Below are 15024 nucleotides of genomic sequence, written 5' to 3' on the forward strand. Positions count from 1 at the left end.
AGAGACAGAGATTTGGACAAGTGAGAAATTAAATTTTGTTCCGAGCTAGCCAGGAGTCGAACCTAGAATCTTCTGATCCGTAGTCAGACGCGTTATCCATTGCGCCACTAGCCCTTGTTGATACGTCAGGTTTGGGAACACAATACATGACCAAGAGTTGCATGTAAAAGGTTGTCGTCCTGTACTTTTCGAAAAAGGGAGGAGAACGCTGGTCGACTGACCTGTCAAGTTCAATACAGGATTTCATTCAGAAAGCTATGTTGGCTCTGGTGAGTTGAAAGGTTTGGAGATTGAAATAGGGCCTAGAGTACCTTAAGCATTAAAATAAAAAGGGAAGCCCTGTCTGTAGTTTTGCCGTGACCCGGATTCGAACCGGGTTGCTGCGGCCACAACGCAGAGTACTAACCTCTATACGATCACGGCAGGTTGGCTTGATGAGGAGGAGCTCTTTCTGTAGTCAACTAACTAGTTTGAATTGCACAAATTCTATTATTTAGCCTGTTTGAGATATTATATCTCATCACTCTTTTATTGTTTTAAATGAATCAAAGTGAAAGCCCAATAACAAGATTGAGTGAATGATAGCTGTGACATAAGGGTTCTTTGTCGTTTTTATCTTATGGCAACAGACCTTTAAACTCTCATTTGGAGAGGTAGGTGACTCAAATACCCGGTACAATTTGAATGTGACTGAATAGAGACAGAGATTTGGACAAGTGAGAAATTAAATTTTGTTCCGAGCTAGCCAGGAGTCGAAACTAGAATCTTCTGATCCGTAGTCAGACGCGTTATCCATTGCACCACTTGCCCTTGTTGACAGGTCAGGTTTGGGAACACACTACATGACCAAGAGTTGCATGGAAAAGGTTGTCGTCCTGTACTTTTCGAAAAAGGGAGGAGAACGCTGGTCGACTGACCTGTCAAGTTCAATACAGGATTTCATTCAGAAAGCTATGTTGGCTCTGGTGAGTTGAAAGGTTTGGAGATTGAAATAGGGCCTAGAGTACCTTAAGCATTAAAATAAAAAGGGAAGCCCTGTCTGTAGTTTTGCCGTGAACCGGATTCGAACCCGGGTTGCTGCGGCCACAACGCAGAGTACTAACCTCTATACGATCACGGCAGGTTGGCTTGATGAGGAGGAGCTCTTTCTGTAGTCAACTAACTAGTTTGAATTGCACAAATTCTATTATTTAGCCTGTTTGAGATATTATATCTCATCACTCTTTTATTGTTTTAAATGAATCAAAGTGAAAGCCCAATAACAAGATTGAGTGAATGATAGCTGTGACATAAGGGTTCTTTGTCGTTTTTATCTTATGGCAACAGACCTTTAAACTATCATTTGGAGAGGTGACTCAAATACCCGGTACAATTTGAATGTGACTGAATAGAGACAGAGATTTGGACAAGTGAGAAATTAAATTTTGTTCCGAGCTAGCCAGGAGTCGAACCTAGAATCTTCTGATCCGTAGTCAGACGCGTTATCCATTGCGCCACTAGCCCTTGTTGATACGTCAGGTTTGGGAACACAATACATGACCAAGAGTTGCATGTAAAAGGTTGTCGTCCTGTACTTTTCGAAAAAGGGAGGAGAACGCTGGTCGACTGACCTGTCAAGTTCAATACAGGATTTCATTCAGAAAGCTATGTTGGCTCTGGTGAGTTGAAAGGTTTGGAGATTGAAATAGGGCCTAGAGTACCTTAAGCATTAAAATAAAAAGGGAAGCCCTGTCTGTAGTTTTGCCGTGACCCGGATTCGAACCCGGGTTGCTGCGGCCACAACGCAGAGTACTAACCTCTATACGATCACGGCAGGTTGGCTTGATGAGGAGGAGCTCTTTCTGTAGTCAACTAACTAGTTTGAATTGCACAAATTCTATTATTTAGCCTGTTTGAGATATTATATCTCATCACTCTTTTATTGTTTTAAATGAATCAAAGTGAAAGCCCAATAACAAGATTGAGTGAATGATAGCTGTGACATAAGGGTTCTTTGTCGTTTTTATCTTATGGCAACAGACCTTTAAACTATCATTTGGAGAGGTGACTCAAATACGCGGTACAATTTGAATGTGACTGAATAGAGACAGAGATTTGGACAAGTGAGAAATTAAATTTTGTTCCGAGCTAGCCAGGAGTCGAACCTAGAATCTTCTGATCCGTAGTCAGACGCGTTATCCATTGCGCCACTAGCCCTTGTTGATACGTCAGGTTTGGGAACACAATACATGACCAAGAGTTGCATGTAAAAGGTTGTCGTCCTGTACTTTTCGAAAAAGGGAGGAGAACGCTGGTCGACTGACCTGTCAAGTTCAATACAGGATTTCATTCAGAAAGCTATGTTGGCTCTGGTGAGTTGAAAGGTTTGGAGATTGAAATAGGGCCTAGAGTACCTTAAGCATTAAAATAAAAAGGGAAGCCCTGTCTGTAGTTTTGCCGTGACCCGGATTCGAACCGGGTTGCTGCGGCCACAACGCAGAGTACTAACCTCTATACGATCACGGCAGGTTGGCTTGATGAGGAGGAGCTCTTTCTGTAGTCAACTAACTAGTTTGAATTGCACAAATTCTATTATTTAGCCTGTTTGAGATATTATATCTCATCACTCTTTTATTGTTTTAAATGAATCAAAGTGAAAGCCCAATAACAAGATTGAGTGAATGATAGCTGTGACATAAGGGTTCTTTGTCGTTTTTATCTTATGGCAACAGACCTTTAAACTCTCATTTGGAGAGGTAGGTGACTCAAATACCCGGTACAATTTGAATGTGACTGAATAGAGACAGAGATTTGGACAAGTGAGAAATTAAATTTTGTTCCGAGCTAGCCAGGAGTCGAAACTAGAATCTTCTGATCCGTAGTCAGACGCGTTATCCATTGCACCACTTGCCCTTGTTGACAGGTCAGGTTTGGGAACACACTACATGACCAAGAGTTGCATGGAAAAGGTTGTCGTCCTGTACTTTTCGAAAAAGGGAGGAGAACGCTGGTCGACTGACCTGTCAAGTTCAATACAGGATTTCATTCAGAAAGCTATGTTGGCTCTGGTGAGTTGAAAGGTTTGGAGATTGAAATAGGGCCTAGAGTACCTTAAGCATTAAAATAAAAAGGGAAGCCCTTTTGCCGTGACCCGGATTCGAACCGGGGTTGCTGCGGCCACAACGCAGAGTACTAACCTCTATACGATCACGGCAGGTTGGCTTGATGAGGAGGAGCTCTTTATTTCTGTAGTAAACTAACTAGTTTGAATTGCACAAATTCTATTATTTAGCCTGTTTGAGATATTATATCTCATCACTCTTTTATTGTTTTAAATGAATCAAAGTGAATAACAAGATTGAGTGAATGATAGCTGTGACATAAGGGTTCTTTGTCGTTTTTATCTTATGGCAACAGACCTTTAAAGTATCATTTGGAGAGGTGACTCAAATACCCGGTACAATTTCAATGTGACTGAATAGAGACAGAGATTTGGACAAGTGAGAAATTAAATTTTGTTCCGAGCTAGCCAGGAGTCGAACCTAGAATCTTCTGATCCGTAGTCAGACGCGTTATCCATTGCGCCACTAGCCCTTGTTGATACGTCAGGTTTGGGAACACACTACATGACCAAGAGTTGCATGGAAAAGGTTGTCGTCCTGTACTTTTCGAAAAAGGGAGGAGAACGCTGGTCGACTGACCTGTCAAGTTCAATACAGGATTTCATTCAGAAAGCTATGTTGGCTCTGGTGAGTTGAAAGGTTTGGAGATTGAAATAGGGCCTAGAGTACCTTAAGCATTAAAATAAAAAGGGAAGCCCTGTCTGTAGTTTTGCCGTGACCCGGATTCGAACCCGGGTTGCTGCGGCCACAACGCAGAGTACTAACCTCTATACGATCACGGCAGGTTGGCTTGATGAGGAGGAGCTCTTTCTGTAGTCAACTAACTAGTTTGAATTGCACAAATTCTATTATTTAGCCTGTTTGAGATATTATATCTCATCACTCTTTTATTGTTTTAAATGAATCAAAGTGAAAGCCCAATAACAAGATTGAGTGAATGATAGCTGTGACATAAGGGTTCTTTGTCGTTTTTATCTTATGGCAACAGACCTTTAAACTATCATTTGGAGAGGTGACTCAAATACCCGGTACAATTTGAATGTGACTGAATAGAGACAGAGATTTGGACAAGTGAGAAATTAAATTTTGTTCCGAGCTAGCCAGGAGTCGAACCTAGAATCTTCTGATCCGTAGTCAGACGCGTTATCCATTGCGCCACTAGCCCTTGTTGATACGTCAGGTTTGGGAACACAATACATGACCAAGAGTTGCATGTAAAAGGTTGTCGTCCTGTACTTTTCGAAAAAGGGAGGAGAACGCTGGTCGACTGACCTGTCAAGTTCAATACAGGATTTCATTCAGAAAGCTATGTTGGCTCTGGTGAGTTGAAAGGTTTGGAGATTGAAATAGGGCCTAGAGTACCTTAAGCATTAAAATAAAAAGGGAAGCCCTGTCTGTAGTTTTGCCGTGACCCGGATTCGAACCGGGTTGCTGCGGCCACAACGCAGAGTACTAACCTCTATACGATCACGGCAGGTTGGCTTGATGAGGAGGAGCTCTTTCTGTAGTCAACTAACTAGTTTGAATTGCACAAATTCTATTATTTAGCCTGTTTGAGATATTATATCTCATCACTCTTTTATTGTTTTAAATGAATCAAAGTGAAAGCCCAATAACAAGATTGAGTGAATGATAGCTGTGACATAAGGGTTCTTTGTCGTTTTTATCTTATGGCAACAGACCTTTAAACTCTCATTTGGAGAGGTAGGTGACTCAAATACCCGGTACAATTTGAATGTGACTGAATAGAGACAGAGATTTGGACAAGTGAGAAATTAAATTTTGTTCCGAGCTAGCCAGGAGTCGAAACTAGAATCTTCTGATCCGTAGTCAGACGCGTTATCCATTGCACCACTTGCCCTTGTTGACAGGTCAGGTTTGGGAACACACTACATGACCAAGAGTTGCATGGAAAAGGTTGTCGTCCTGTACTTTTCGAAAAAGGGAGGAGAACGCTGGTCGACTGACCTGTCAAGTTCAATACAGGATTTCATTCAGAAAGCTATGTTGGCTCTGGTGAGTTGAAAGGTTTGGAGATTGAAATAGGGCCTAGAGTACCTTAAGCATTAAAATAAAAAGGGAAGCCCTTTTGCCGTGACCCGGATTCGAACCGGGGTTGCTGCGGCCACAACGCAGAGTACTAACCTCTATACGATCACGGCAGGTTGGCTTGATGAGGAGGAGCTCTTTATTTCTGTAGTAAACTAACTAGTTTGAATTGCACAAATTCTATTATTTAGCCTGTTTGAGATATTATATCTCATCACTCTTATTGTTTTAAATGAATCAAAGTGAATAACAAGATTGAGTGAATGATAGCTGTGACATAAGGGTTCTTTGTCGTTTTTATCTTATGGCAACAGACCTTTAAAGTATCATTTGGAGAGGTGACTCAAATACCCGGTACAATTTGAATGTGACTGAATAGAGACAGAGATTTGGACAAGTGAGAAATTAAATTTTGTTCCGAGCTAGCCAGGAGTCGAACCTAGAATCTTCTGATCCGTAGTCAGACGCGTTATCCATTGCGCCACTAGCCCTTGTTGATACGTCAGGTTTGGGAACACAATACATGACCAAGAGTTGCATGTAAAAGGTTGTCGTCCTGTACTTTTCGAAAAAGGGAGGAGAACGCTGGTCGACTGACCTGTCAAGTTCAATACAGGATTTCATTCAGAAAGCTATGTTGGCTCTGGTGAGTTGAAAGGTTTGGAGATTGAAATAGGGCCTAGAGTACCTTAAGCATTAAAATAAAAAGGGAAGCCCTGTCTGTAGTTTTGCCGTGACCCGGATTCGAACCGGGGTTGCTGCGGCCACAACGCAGAGTACTAACCTCTATACGATCACGGCAGGTTGGCTTGATGAGGAGGAGCTCTTTATTTCTGTAGTAAACTAACTAGTTTGAATTGCACAAATTATATTATTTAGCCTGTTTGAGATATTATATCTCATCACTCTTTTATTGTTTTAAATGAATCAAAGTGAATAACAAGATTGAGTGAATGATAGCTGTGACATAAGGGTTCTTTGTCGTTTTTATCTTATGGCAACAGACCTTTAAAGTATCATTTGGAGAGGTGACTCAAATACCCGGTACAATTTGAATGTGACTGAATAGAGACAGAGATTTGGACAAGTGAGAAATTAAATTTTGTTCCGAGCTAGCCAGGAGTCGAACCTAGAATCTTCTGATCCGTAGTCAGACGCGTTATCCATTGCGCCACTAGCCCTTGTTGATACGTCAGGTTTGGGAACACACTACATGACCAAGAGTTGCATGGAAAAGGTTGTCGTCCTGTACTTTTCGAAAAAGGGAGGAGAACGCTGGTCGACTGACCTGTCAAGTTCAATACAGGATTTCATTCAGAAAGCTATGTTGGCTCTGGTGAGTTGAAAGGTTTGGAGATTGAAATAGGGCCTAGAGTACCTTAAGCATTAAAATAAAAAGGGAAGCCCTGTCTGTAGTTTTGCCGTGACCCGGATTCGAACCGGGGTTGCTGCGGCCACAACGCAGAGTACTAACCTCTATACGATCACGGCAGGTTGGCTTGATGAGGAGGAGCTCTTTATTTCTGTAGTAAACTAACTAGTTTGAAATGCACAAATTATATTATTTAGCCTGTTTGAGATATTATATCTCATCACTCTTTTATTGTTTTAAATGAATCAAAGTGAAAGCCCAATAACAAGATTGAGTGAATGATAGCTGTGACATAAGGGTTCTTTGTCGTTTTTATCTTATGGCAACAGACCTTTAAAGTATCATTTGGAGAGGTGACTCAAATACCCGGTACAATTTGAATGTGACTGAATAGAGACAGAGATTTGGACAAGTGAGAAATTAAATTTTGTTCCGAGCTAGCCAGGAGTCGAACCTAGAATCTTCTGATCCGTAGTCAGACGCGTTATCCATTGCGCCACTAGCCCTTGTTGATACGTCAGGTTTGGGAACACACTACATGACCAAGAGTTGCATGGAAAAGGTTGTCGTCCTGTACTTTTCGAAAAAGGGAGGAGAACGCTGGTCGACTGACCTGTCAAGTTCAATACAGGATTTCATTCAGAAAGCTATGTTGGCTCTGGTGAGTTGAAAGGTTTGGAGATTGAAATAGGGCCTAGAGTACCTTAAGCATTAAAATAAAAAGGGAAGCCCTTTTGCCGTGACCCGGATTCGAACCGGGGTTGCTGCGGCCACAACGCAGAGTACTAACCTCTATACGATCACGGCAGGTTGGCTTGATGAGGAGGAGCTCTTTATTTCTGTAGTAAACTAACTAGTTTGAATTGCACAAATTCTATTATTTAGCCTGTTTGAGATATTATATCTCATCACTCTTTTATTGTTTTAAATGAATCAAAGTGAATAACAAGATTGAGTGAATGATAGCTGTGACATAAGGGTTCTTTGTCGTTTTTATCTTATGGCAACAGACCTTTAAAGTATCATTTGGAGAGGTGACTCAAATACCCGGTACAATTTGAATGTGACTGAATAGAGACAGAGATTTGGACAAGTGAGAAATTAAATTTTGTTCCGAGCTAGCCAGGAGTCGAACCTAGAATCTTCTGATCCGTAGTCAGACGCGTTATCCATTGTGCCACTAGCCCTTGTTGATACGTCAGGTTTGGGAACACACTACATGACCAAGAGTTGCATGTAAAAGGTTGTCGTCCTGTACTTTTCGAAAAAGGGAGGAGAACGCTGGTCGACTGACCTGTCAAGTTCAATACAGGATTTCATTCAGAAAGCTATGTTGGCTCTGGTGAGTTGAAAGGTTTGGAGATTGAAATAGGGAACTAGAGTACCTTAAGCATTAAAATAAAAAGGGAAGCCCTTTTGCCGTGACCCGGATTCGAACCGGGGTTTTTGCAGCCACAACGCAGAGTATTAACCTCTATACGATTACGGCAGGTTGGCTTGATGAGGAGGAGCTCTTTATTTCTGTAGTAAACTAACTAGTTTGAATTGCACAAATTCTATTATTTAGCCTGTTTGAGATATTATATCTCATCACTCTTTTATTGTTTTAAATGAATCAAAGTGAAAGCCCAATAACAAGATTGAGTGAATGATAGCTGTGACATAAGGGTTCTTTGCCGTTTTTATCTTATGGCAACAGACCTTTAAAGTATCATTTGGAGAGGTGACTCAAATACCCGGTACAAATTCAATGTGACTGAATAGAGACAGAGATTTGGACAAGTGAGAAATTATATTTTGTTCCGAGCTAGCCAGGAGTCGAACCTAGAATCTTCTGATCCGTAGTCAGACGCGTTATCCATTGCGCCACTAGCCCTTGTTGATACGTCAGGTTTGGGAACACACTACATGACCAAGAGTTGCATGGAAAAGGTTGTCGTCCTGTACTTTTCGAAAAAGGGAGGAGAACGCTGGTCGACTGACCTGTCAAGTTCAATACAGGATTTCATTCAGAAAGCTATGTTGGCTCTGGTGAGTTGAAAGGTTTGGAGATTGAAATAGGGCCTAGAGTACCTTAAGCATTAAAATAAAAAGGGAAGCCCTTTTGCCGTGACCCGGATTCGAACCGGGGTTGCTGCGGCCACAACGCAGAGTACTAACCTCTATACGATCACGGCAGGTTGGCTTGAAGAGGAGGAGCTCTTTATTTCTGTAGTAAACTAACTAGTTTGAATTGCACAAATTATATTATTTAGCCTGTTTGAGATATTATATCTCATCACTCTTTTATTGTTTTAAATGAATCAAAGTGAATAACAAGATTGAGTGAATGATAGCTGTGACATAAGGGTTCTTTGTCGTTTTTATCTTATGGCAACAGACCTTTAAAGTATCATTTGGAGAGGTGACTCAAATACCCGGTACAATTTGAATGTGACTGAATAGAGACAGAGATTTGGGCAAGTGAGAAATTAAATTTTGTTCCGAGCTAGCCAGGAGTCGAACCTAGAATCTTCTGATCCGTAGTCAGACGCGTTATCCATTGCGCCACTAGCCCTTGTTTATACGTCAGGTTTGGGAACACACTACATGACCAAGAGTTGCATGTAAAAGGTTGTCGTCCTGTACTTTTCGAAAAAGGGAGGAGAACGCTGGTCGACTGACCTGTCAAGTTCAATACAGGATTTCATTCAGAAAGCTATGTTGGCTCTGGTGAGTTGAAAGGTTTGGAGATTGAAATAGGGCCTAGAGTACCTTAAGCATTAAAATAAAAAGGGAAGCCCTATTGCCGTGACCCGGATTCGAACCGGGGTTGCTGCGGCCACAACGCAGAGTACTAACCTCTATACGATCACGGCAGGTTGGCTTGATGAGGAGGAGCTCTTTATTTCTGTAGTAAACTAACTAGTTTGAATTGCACAAATTATATTATTTAGCCTGTTTGAGATATTATATCTCATCACTCTTTTATTGTTTTAAATGAATCAAAGTGAATAACAAGATTAAGTGAATGATAGCTGTGACATAAGGGTTCTTTGTCGTTTTTATCTTATGGCAACAGACCTTTAAAGTATCATTTGGAGAGGTGACTCAAATACCCGGTACAATTTGAATGTGACTGAATAGAGACAGAGATTTGGACAAGTGAGAAATTAAATTTTGTTCCGAGCTAGCCAGGAGTCGAACCTAGAATCTTCTGATCCGTAGTCAGACGCGTTATCCATTGCGCCACTAGCCCTTGTTGATACGTCAGGTTTGGGAACACAATACATGACCAAGAGTTGCATGTAAAAGGTTGTCGTCCTGTACTTTTCGAAAAAGGGAGGAGAACGCTGGTCGACTGACCTGTCAAGTTCAATACAGGATTTCATTCAGAAAGCTATGTTGGCTCTGGTGAGTTGGAAGGTTTGGAGATTGAAATAGGGCCTAGAGTACCTTAAGCATTAAAATAAAAAGGGAAGCCCTGTCTGTAGTTTTGCCGTGACCCGGATTCGAACCGGGGTTGCTGCGGCCACAACGCAGAGTACTATCCTCTATACGATCACGGCAGGTTGGCTTGATGAGGAGGAGGTCTTTCTGTAGTAAACTAACTAGTTTGAATTGCACAAATTCTGTTATTTAGCCTGTTTGAGATATTATATCTCATCACTCTTTTATTGTTTTAAATGAATCAAAGTGAAAGCCCAATAACAAGATTGAGTGAATGATAGCTGTGACATAAGGGTTCTTTGTCGTTTTTATCTTATGGCAACAGACCTTTAAAGTATCATTTGGAGAGGTGACTCAAATACCCGGTACAATTTGAATGTGACTGAATAGAGACAGAGATTTGGACAAGTGAGAAATTAAATTTTGTTCCGAGCTAGCCAGGAGTCGAACCTAGAATCTTCTGATCCGTAGTCAGACGCGTTATCCATTGTGCCACTAGCCCTTGTTGATACGTCAGGTTTGGGAACACACTACATGACCAAGAGTTGCATGTAAAAGGTTGTCGTCCTGTACTTTTCGAAAAAGGGAGGAGAACGCTGGTCGACTGACCTGTCAAGTTCAATACAGGATTTCATTCAGAAAGCTATGTTGGCTCTGGTGAGTTGAAAGGTTTGGAGATTGAAATAGGGAACTAGAGTACCTTAAGCATTAAAATAAAAAGGGAAGCCCTTTTGCCGTGACCCGGATTCGAACCGGGGTTTTTGCAGCCACAACGCAGAGTATTAACCTCTATACGATTACGGCAGGTTGGCTTGATGAGGAGGAGCTCTTTATTTCTGTAGTAAACTAACTAGTTTGAATTGCACAAATTCTATTATTTAGCCTGTTTGAGATATTATATCTCATCACTCTTTTATTGTTTTAAATGAATCAAAGTGAATAACAAGATTGAGTGAATGATAGCTGTGACATAAGGGTTCTTTGTCGTTTTTATCTTATGGCAACAGACCTTTAAAGTATCATTTGGAGAGGTGACTCAAATACCCGGTACAAATTCAATGTGACTGAATAGAGACAGAGATTTGGACAAGTGAGAAATTATATTTTGTTCCGAGCTAGCCAGGAGTCGAACCTAGAATCTTCTGATCCGTAGTCAGACGCGTTATCCATTGCGCCACTAGCCCTTGTTGATACGTCAGGTTTGGGAACACACTACATGACCAAGAGTTGCATGGAAAAGGTTGTCGTCCTGTACTTTTCGAAAAAGGGAGGAGAACGCTGGTCGACTGACCTGTCAAGTTCAATACAGGATTTCATTCAGAAAGCTATGTTGGCTCTGGTGAGTTGAAAGGTTTGGAGATTGAAATAGGGCCTAGAGTACCTTAAGCATTAAAATAAAAAGGGAAGCCCTTTTGCCGTGACCCGGATTCGAACCGGGGTTGCTGCGGCCACAACGCAGAGTACTAACCTCTATACGATCACGGCAGGTTGGCTTGATGAGGAGGAGCTCTTTATTTCTGTAGTAAACTAACTAGTTTGAATTGCACAAATTCTATTATTTAGCCTGTTTGAGATATTATATCTCATCACTCTTATTGTTTTAAATGAATCAAAGTGAATAACAAGATTGAGTGAATGATAGCTGTGACATAAGGGTTCTTTGTCGTTTTTATCTTATGGCAACAGACCTTTAAAGTATCATTTGGAGAGGTGACTCAAATACCCGGTACAATTTGAATGTGACTGAATAGAGACAGAGATTTGGACAAGTGAGAAATTAAATTTTGTTCCGAGCTAGCCAGGAGTCGAACCTAGAATCTTCTGATCCGTAGTCAGACGCGTTATCCATTGCGCCACTAGCCCTTGTTGATACGTCAGGTTTGGGAACACACTACATGACCAAGAGTTGCATGGAAAAGGTTGTCGTCCTGTACTTTTCGAAAAAGGGAGGAGAACGCTGGTCGACTGACCTGTCAAGTTCAATACAGGATTTCATTCAGAAAGCTATGTTGGCTCTGGTGAGTTGAAAGGTTTGGAGATTGAAATAGGGCCTAGAGTACCTTAAGCATTAAAATAAAAAGGGAAGCCCTTTTGCCGTGACCCGGATTCGAACCGGGGTTGCTGCGGCCACAACGCAGAGTACCAACCTCTATACGATCACGGCAGGTTGGCTTGATGAGGAGGAGCTCTTTATTTCTGTAGTAAACTAACTAGTTTGAATTGCACAAATTCTATTATTTAGCCTGTTTGAGATATTATATCTCATCACTCTTTTATTGTTTTAAATGAATCAAAGTGAATAACAAGATTGAGTGAATGATAGCTGTGACATAAGGGTTCTTTGTCGTTTTTATCTTATGGCAACAGACCTTTAAAGTATCATTTGGAGAGGTGACTCAAATACCCGGTACAATTTGAATGTGACTGAATAGAGACAGAGATTTGGACAAGTGAGAAATTAAATTTTGTTCCTAGCTAGCCAGGAGTCGAACCTAGAATCTTCTGATCCGTAGTCAGACGCGTTATCCATTGCGCCACTAGCCCTTGTTGATACGTCAGGTTTGGGAACACAATACATGACCAAGAGTTGCATGTAAAAGGTTGTCGTCCTGTACTTTTCGAAAAAGGGAGGAGAACGCTGGTCGACTGACCTGTCAAGTTCAATACAGGATTTCATTCAGAAAGCTATGTTGGCTCTGGTGAGTTGAAAGGTTTGGAGATTGAAATAGGGCCTAGAGTACCTTAAGCATTAAAATAAAAAGGGAAGCCCTGTCTGTAGTTTTGCCGTGACCCGGATTCGAACCGGGGTTGCTGCGGCCACAACGCAGAGTACTAACCTCTATACGATCACGGCAGGTTGGCTTGATGAGGAGGAGGTCTTTCTGTAGTAAACTAACTAGTTTGAATTGCACAAATTCTGTTATTTAGCCTGTTTGAGATATTATATCTCATCACTCTTTTATTGTTTTAAATGAATCAAAGTGAAAGCCCAATAACAAGATTGAGTGAATGATAGCTGTGACATAAGGGTTCTTTGTCGTTTTTATCTTATGGCAACAGACCTTTAAAGTATCATTTGGAGAGGTGACTCAAATACCCGGTACAATTTGAATGTGACTGAATAGAGACAGAGATTTGGACAAGTGAGAAATTAAATTTTGTTCCGAGCTAGCCAGGAGTCGAACCTAGAATCTTCTGATCCGTAGTCAGACGCGTTATCCATTGCGCCACTAGCCCTTGTTGATACGTCAGGTTTGGGAACACACTACATGACCAAGAGTTGCATGTAAAAGGTTGTCGTCCTGTACTTTTCGAAAAAGGGAGGAGAACGCTGGTCGACTGACCTGTCAAGTTCAATACAGGATTTCATTCAGAAAGCTATGTTGGCTCTGGTGAGTTGAAAGGTTTGGAGATTGAAATAGGGCCTAGAGTACCTTAAGCATTAAAATAAAAAGGGAAGCCCTTTTGCCGTGACCCGGATTCGAACCGGGGTTGCTGCGGCCACAACGCAGAGTACTAACCTCTATACGATCACGGCAGGTTGGCTTGATGAGGAGGAGCTCTTTATTTCTGTAGTAAACTAACTAGTTTGAATTGCACAAATTATATTATTTAGCCTGTTTGAGATATTATATCTCATCACTCTTTTATTGTTTTAAATGAATCAAAGTGAATAACAAGATTGAGTGAATGATAGCTGTGACATAAGGGTTCTTTGTCGTTTTTATCTTATGGCAACAGACCTTTAAAGTATCATTTGGAGAGGTGACTCAAATACCCGGTACAATTTGAATGTGACTGAATAGAGACAGAGATTTGGACAAGTGAGAAATTAAATTTTGTTCCGAGCTAGCCAGGAGTCGAACCTAGAATCTTCTGATCCGTAGTCAGACGCGTTATCCATTGCGCCACTAGCCCTTGTTGATACGTCAGGTTTGGGAACACACTACATGACCAAGAGTTGCATGTAAAAGGTTGTCGTCCTGTACTTTTCGAAAAAGGGAGGAGAACGCTGGTCGACTGACCTGTCAAGTTCAATACAGGATTTCATTCAGAAAGCTATGTTGGCTCTGGTGAGTTGAAAGGTTTGGAGATTGAAATAGGGCCTAGAGTACCTTAAGCATTAAAATAAAAAGGGAAGCCCTGTCTGTAGTTTTGCCGTGACCCGGATTCGAACCGGGGTTGCTGCGGCCACAACGCAGAGTACTAACCTCTATACGATCACGGCAGGTTGGCTTGATGAGGAGGAGGTCTTTCTGTAGTAAACTAACTAGTTTGAATTGCACAAATTCTGTTATTTAGCCTGTTTGAGATATTATATCTCATCACTCTTTTATTGTTTTAAATGAATCAAAGTGAATAACAAGATTGAGTGAATGATAGCTGTGACATAAGGGTTCTTTGTCGTTTTTATCTTATGGCAACAGACCTTTAAAGTATCATTTGGAGAGGTGACTCAAATACCCGGTACAATTTGAATGTGACTGAATAGAGACAGAGATTTGGACAAGTGAGAAATTAAATTTTGTTCCGAGCTAGCCAGGAGTCGAACCTAGAATCTTCTGATCCGTAGTCAGACGCGTTATCCATTGCGCCACTAGCCCTTGTTGATACGTCAGGTTTGGGAACACACTACATGACCAAGAGTTGCATGTAAAAGGTTGTCGTCCTGTACTTTTCGAAAAAGGGAGGAGAACGCTGGTCGACTGACCTGTCAAGTTCAATACAGGATTTCATTCAGAAAGCTATGTTGGCTCTGGTGAGTTGAAAGGTTTGGAGATTGAAATAGGGCCTAGAGTACCTTAAGCATTAAAATAAAAAGGGAAGCCCTTTTGCCGTGACCCGGATTCGAACCGGGGTTGCTGCGGCCACAACGCAGAGTACTAACCTCTATACGATCACGGCAGGTTGGCTTGATGAGGAGGAGCTCTTTATTTCTGTAGTAAACTAACTAGTTTGAATTGCACAAATTCTATTATTTAGCCTGTTTGAGATATTATATCTCATCACTCTTTTATTGTTTTAAATGAATCAAAGTGAATAACAAGATTGAGTGAATGATAGCTGTGACAT

General features: G+C 41.3%; 1 protein-coding gene and 30 non-coding genes across 31 annotated transcripts in view; 1 reads left to right on the forward strand and 30 right to left on the reverse strand.

Annotated features, from left to right (window-relative positions):
• Positions 1-15024, forward strand: part of LOC128457410 (cilia- and flagella-associated protein 54) — a 121168-nt gene that overhangs the window by 87223 nt on the left and 18921 nt on the right. The window lies entirely within an intron of this gene.
• trnar-acg (transfer RNA arginine (anticodon ACG)) lies at positions 42-114 on the reverse strand. The gene has a single exon. It is a non-coding gene; the product is annotated as a tRNA-Arg (tRNA).
• trnar-acg (transfer RNA arginine (anticodon ACG)) lies at positions 1431-1503 on the reverse strand. Its single transcript has one exon. It is a non-coding gene; the product is annotated as a tRNA-Arg (tRNA).
• trnar-acg (transfer RNA arginine (anticodon ACG)) lies at positions 2124-2196 on the reverse strand. Its single transcript has one exon. It is a non-coding gene; the product is annotated as a tRNA-Arg (tRNA).
• trnah-gug (transfer RNA histidin (anticodon GUG)) lies at positions 3122-3193 on the reverse strand. Its single transcript has one exon. It is a non-coding gene; the product is annotated as a tRNA-His (tRNA).
• On the reverse strand, positions 3501-3573 carry trnar-acg (transfer RNA arginine (anticodon ACG)). The gene has a single exon. It is a non-coding gene; the product is annotated as a tRNA-Arg (tRNA).
• trnar-acg (transfer RNA arginine (anticodon ACG)) lies at positions 4194-4266 on the reverse strand. The gene has a single exon. It is a non-coding gene; the product is annotated as a tRNA-Arg (tRNA).
• Positions 5192-5263, reverse strand: trnah-gug (transfer RNA histidin (anticodon GUG)). The gene has a single exon. It is a non-coding gene; the product is annotated as a tRNA-His (tRNA).
• Positions 5569-5641, reverse strand: trnar-acg (transfer RNA arginine (anticodon ACG)). The gene has a single exon. It is a non-coding gene; the product is annotated as a tRNA-Arg (tRNA).
• Positions 5880-5951, reverse strand: trnah-gug (transfer RNA histidin (anticodon GUG)). Its single transcript has one exon. It is a non-coding gene; the product is annotated as a tRNA-His (tRNA).
• trnar-acg (transfer RNA arginine (anticodon ACG)) lies at positions 6259-6331 on the reverse strand. Its single transcript has one exon. It is a non-coding gene; the product is annotated as a tRNA-Arg (tRNA).
• Positions 6570-6641, reverse strand: trnah-gug (transfer RNA histidin (anticodon GUG)). The gene has a single exon. It is a non-coding gene; the product is annotated as a tRNA-His (tRNA).
• trnar-acg (transfer RNA arginine (anticodon ACG)) lies at positions 6956-7028 on the reverse strand. Its single transcript has one exon. It is a non-coding gene; the product is annotated as a tRNA-Arg (tRNA).
• On the reverse strand, positions 7258-7329 carry trnah-gug (transfer RNA histidin (anticodon GUG)). The gene has a single exon. It is a non-coding gene; the product is annotated as a tRNA-His (tRNA).
• On the reverse strand, positions 7637-7709 carry trnar-acg (transfer RNA arginine (anticodon ACG)). The gene has a single exon. It is a non-coding gene; the product is annotated as a tRNA-Arg (tRNA).
• trnar-acg (transfer RNA arginine (anticodon ACG)) lies at positions 8326-8398 on the reverse strand. The gene has a single exon. It is a non-coding gene; the product is annotated as a tRNA-Arg (tRNA).
• trnah-gug (transfer RNA histidin (anticodon GUG)) lies at positions 8628-8699 on the reverse strand. Its single transcript has one exon. It is a non-coding gene; the product is annotated as a tRNA-His (tRNA).
• On the reverse strand, positions 9007-9079 carry trnar-acg (transfer RNA arginine (anticodon ACG)). Its single transcript has one exon. It is a non-coding gene; the product is annotated as a tRNA-Arg (tRNA).
• trnah-gug (transfer RNA histidin (anticodon GUG)) lies at positions 9309-9380 on the reverse strand. The gene has a single exon. It is a non-coding gene; the product is annotated as a tRNA-His (tRNA).
• trnar-acg (transfer RNA arginine (anticodon ACG)) lies at positions 9688-9760 on the reverse strand. The gene has a single exon. It is a non-coding gene; the product is annotated as a tRNA-Arg (tRNA).
• trnar-acg (transfer RNA arginine (anticodon ACG)) lies at positions 10381-10453 on the reverse strand. The gene has a single exon. It is a non-coding gene; the product is annotated as a tRNA-Arg (tRNA).
• trnar-acg (transfer RNA arginine (anticodon ACG)) lies at positions 11063-11135 on the reverse strand. Its single transcript has one exon. It is a non-coding gene; the product is annotated as a tRNA-Arg (tRNA).
• On the reverse strand, positions 11365-11436 carry trnah-gug (transfer RNA histidin (anticodon GUG)). Its single transcript has one exon. It is a non-coding gene; the product is annotated as a tRNA-His (tRNA).
• On the reverse strand, positions 11742-11814 carry trnar-acg (transfer RNA arginine (anticodon ACG)). The gene has a single exon. It is a non-coding gene; the product is annotated as a tRNA-Arg (tRNA).
• On the reverse strand, positions 12734-12805 carry trnah-gug (transfer RNA histidin (anticodon GUG)). The gene has a single exon. It is a non-coding gene; the product is annotated as a tRNA-His (tRNA).
• trnar-acg (transfer RNA arginine (anticodon ACG)) lies at positions 13116-13188 on the reverse strand. Its single transcript has one exon. It is a non-coding gene; the product is annotated as a tRNA-Arg (tRNA).
• Positions 13418-13489, reverse strand: trnah-gug (transfer RNA histidin (anticodon GUG)). Its single transcript has one exon. It is a non-coding gene; the product is annotated as a tRNA-His (tRNA).
• Positions 13797-13869, reverse strand: trnar-acg (transfer RNA arginine (anticodon ACG)). Its single transcript has one exon. It is a non-coding gene; the product is annotated as a tRNA-Arg (tRNA).
• trnah-gug (transfer RNA histidin (anticodon GUG)) lies at positions 14108-14179 on the reverse strand. Its single transcript has one exon. It is a non-coding gene; the product is annotated as a tRNA-His (tRNA).
• trnar-acg (transfer RNA arginine (anticodon ACG)) lies at positions 14483-14555 on the reverse strand. The gene has a single exon. It is a non-coding gene; the product is annotated as a tRNA-Arg (tRNA).
• Positions 14785-14856, reverse strand: trnah-gug (transfer RNA histidin (anticodon GUG)). The gene has a single exon. It is a non-coding gene; the product is annotated as a tRNA-His (tRNA).

Source organism: Pleuronectes platessa, chromosome 15 (genome assembly GCF_947347685.1).
Source record: "Pleuronectes platessa chromosome 15, fPlePla1.1, whole genome shotgun sequence".
Taxonomy (NCBI): domain Eukaryota; kingdom Metazoa; phylum Chordata; class Actinopteri; order Pleuronectiformes; family Pleuronectidae; genus Pleuronectes; species Pleuronectes platessa.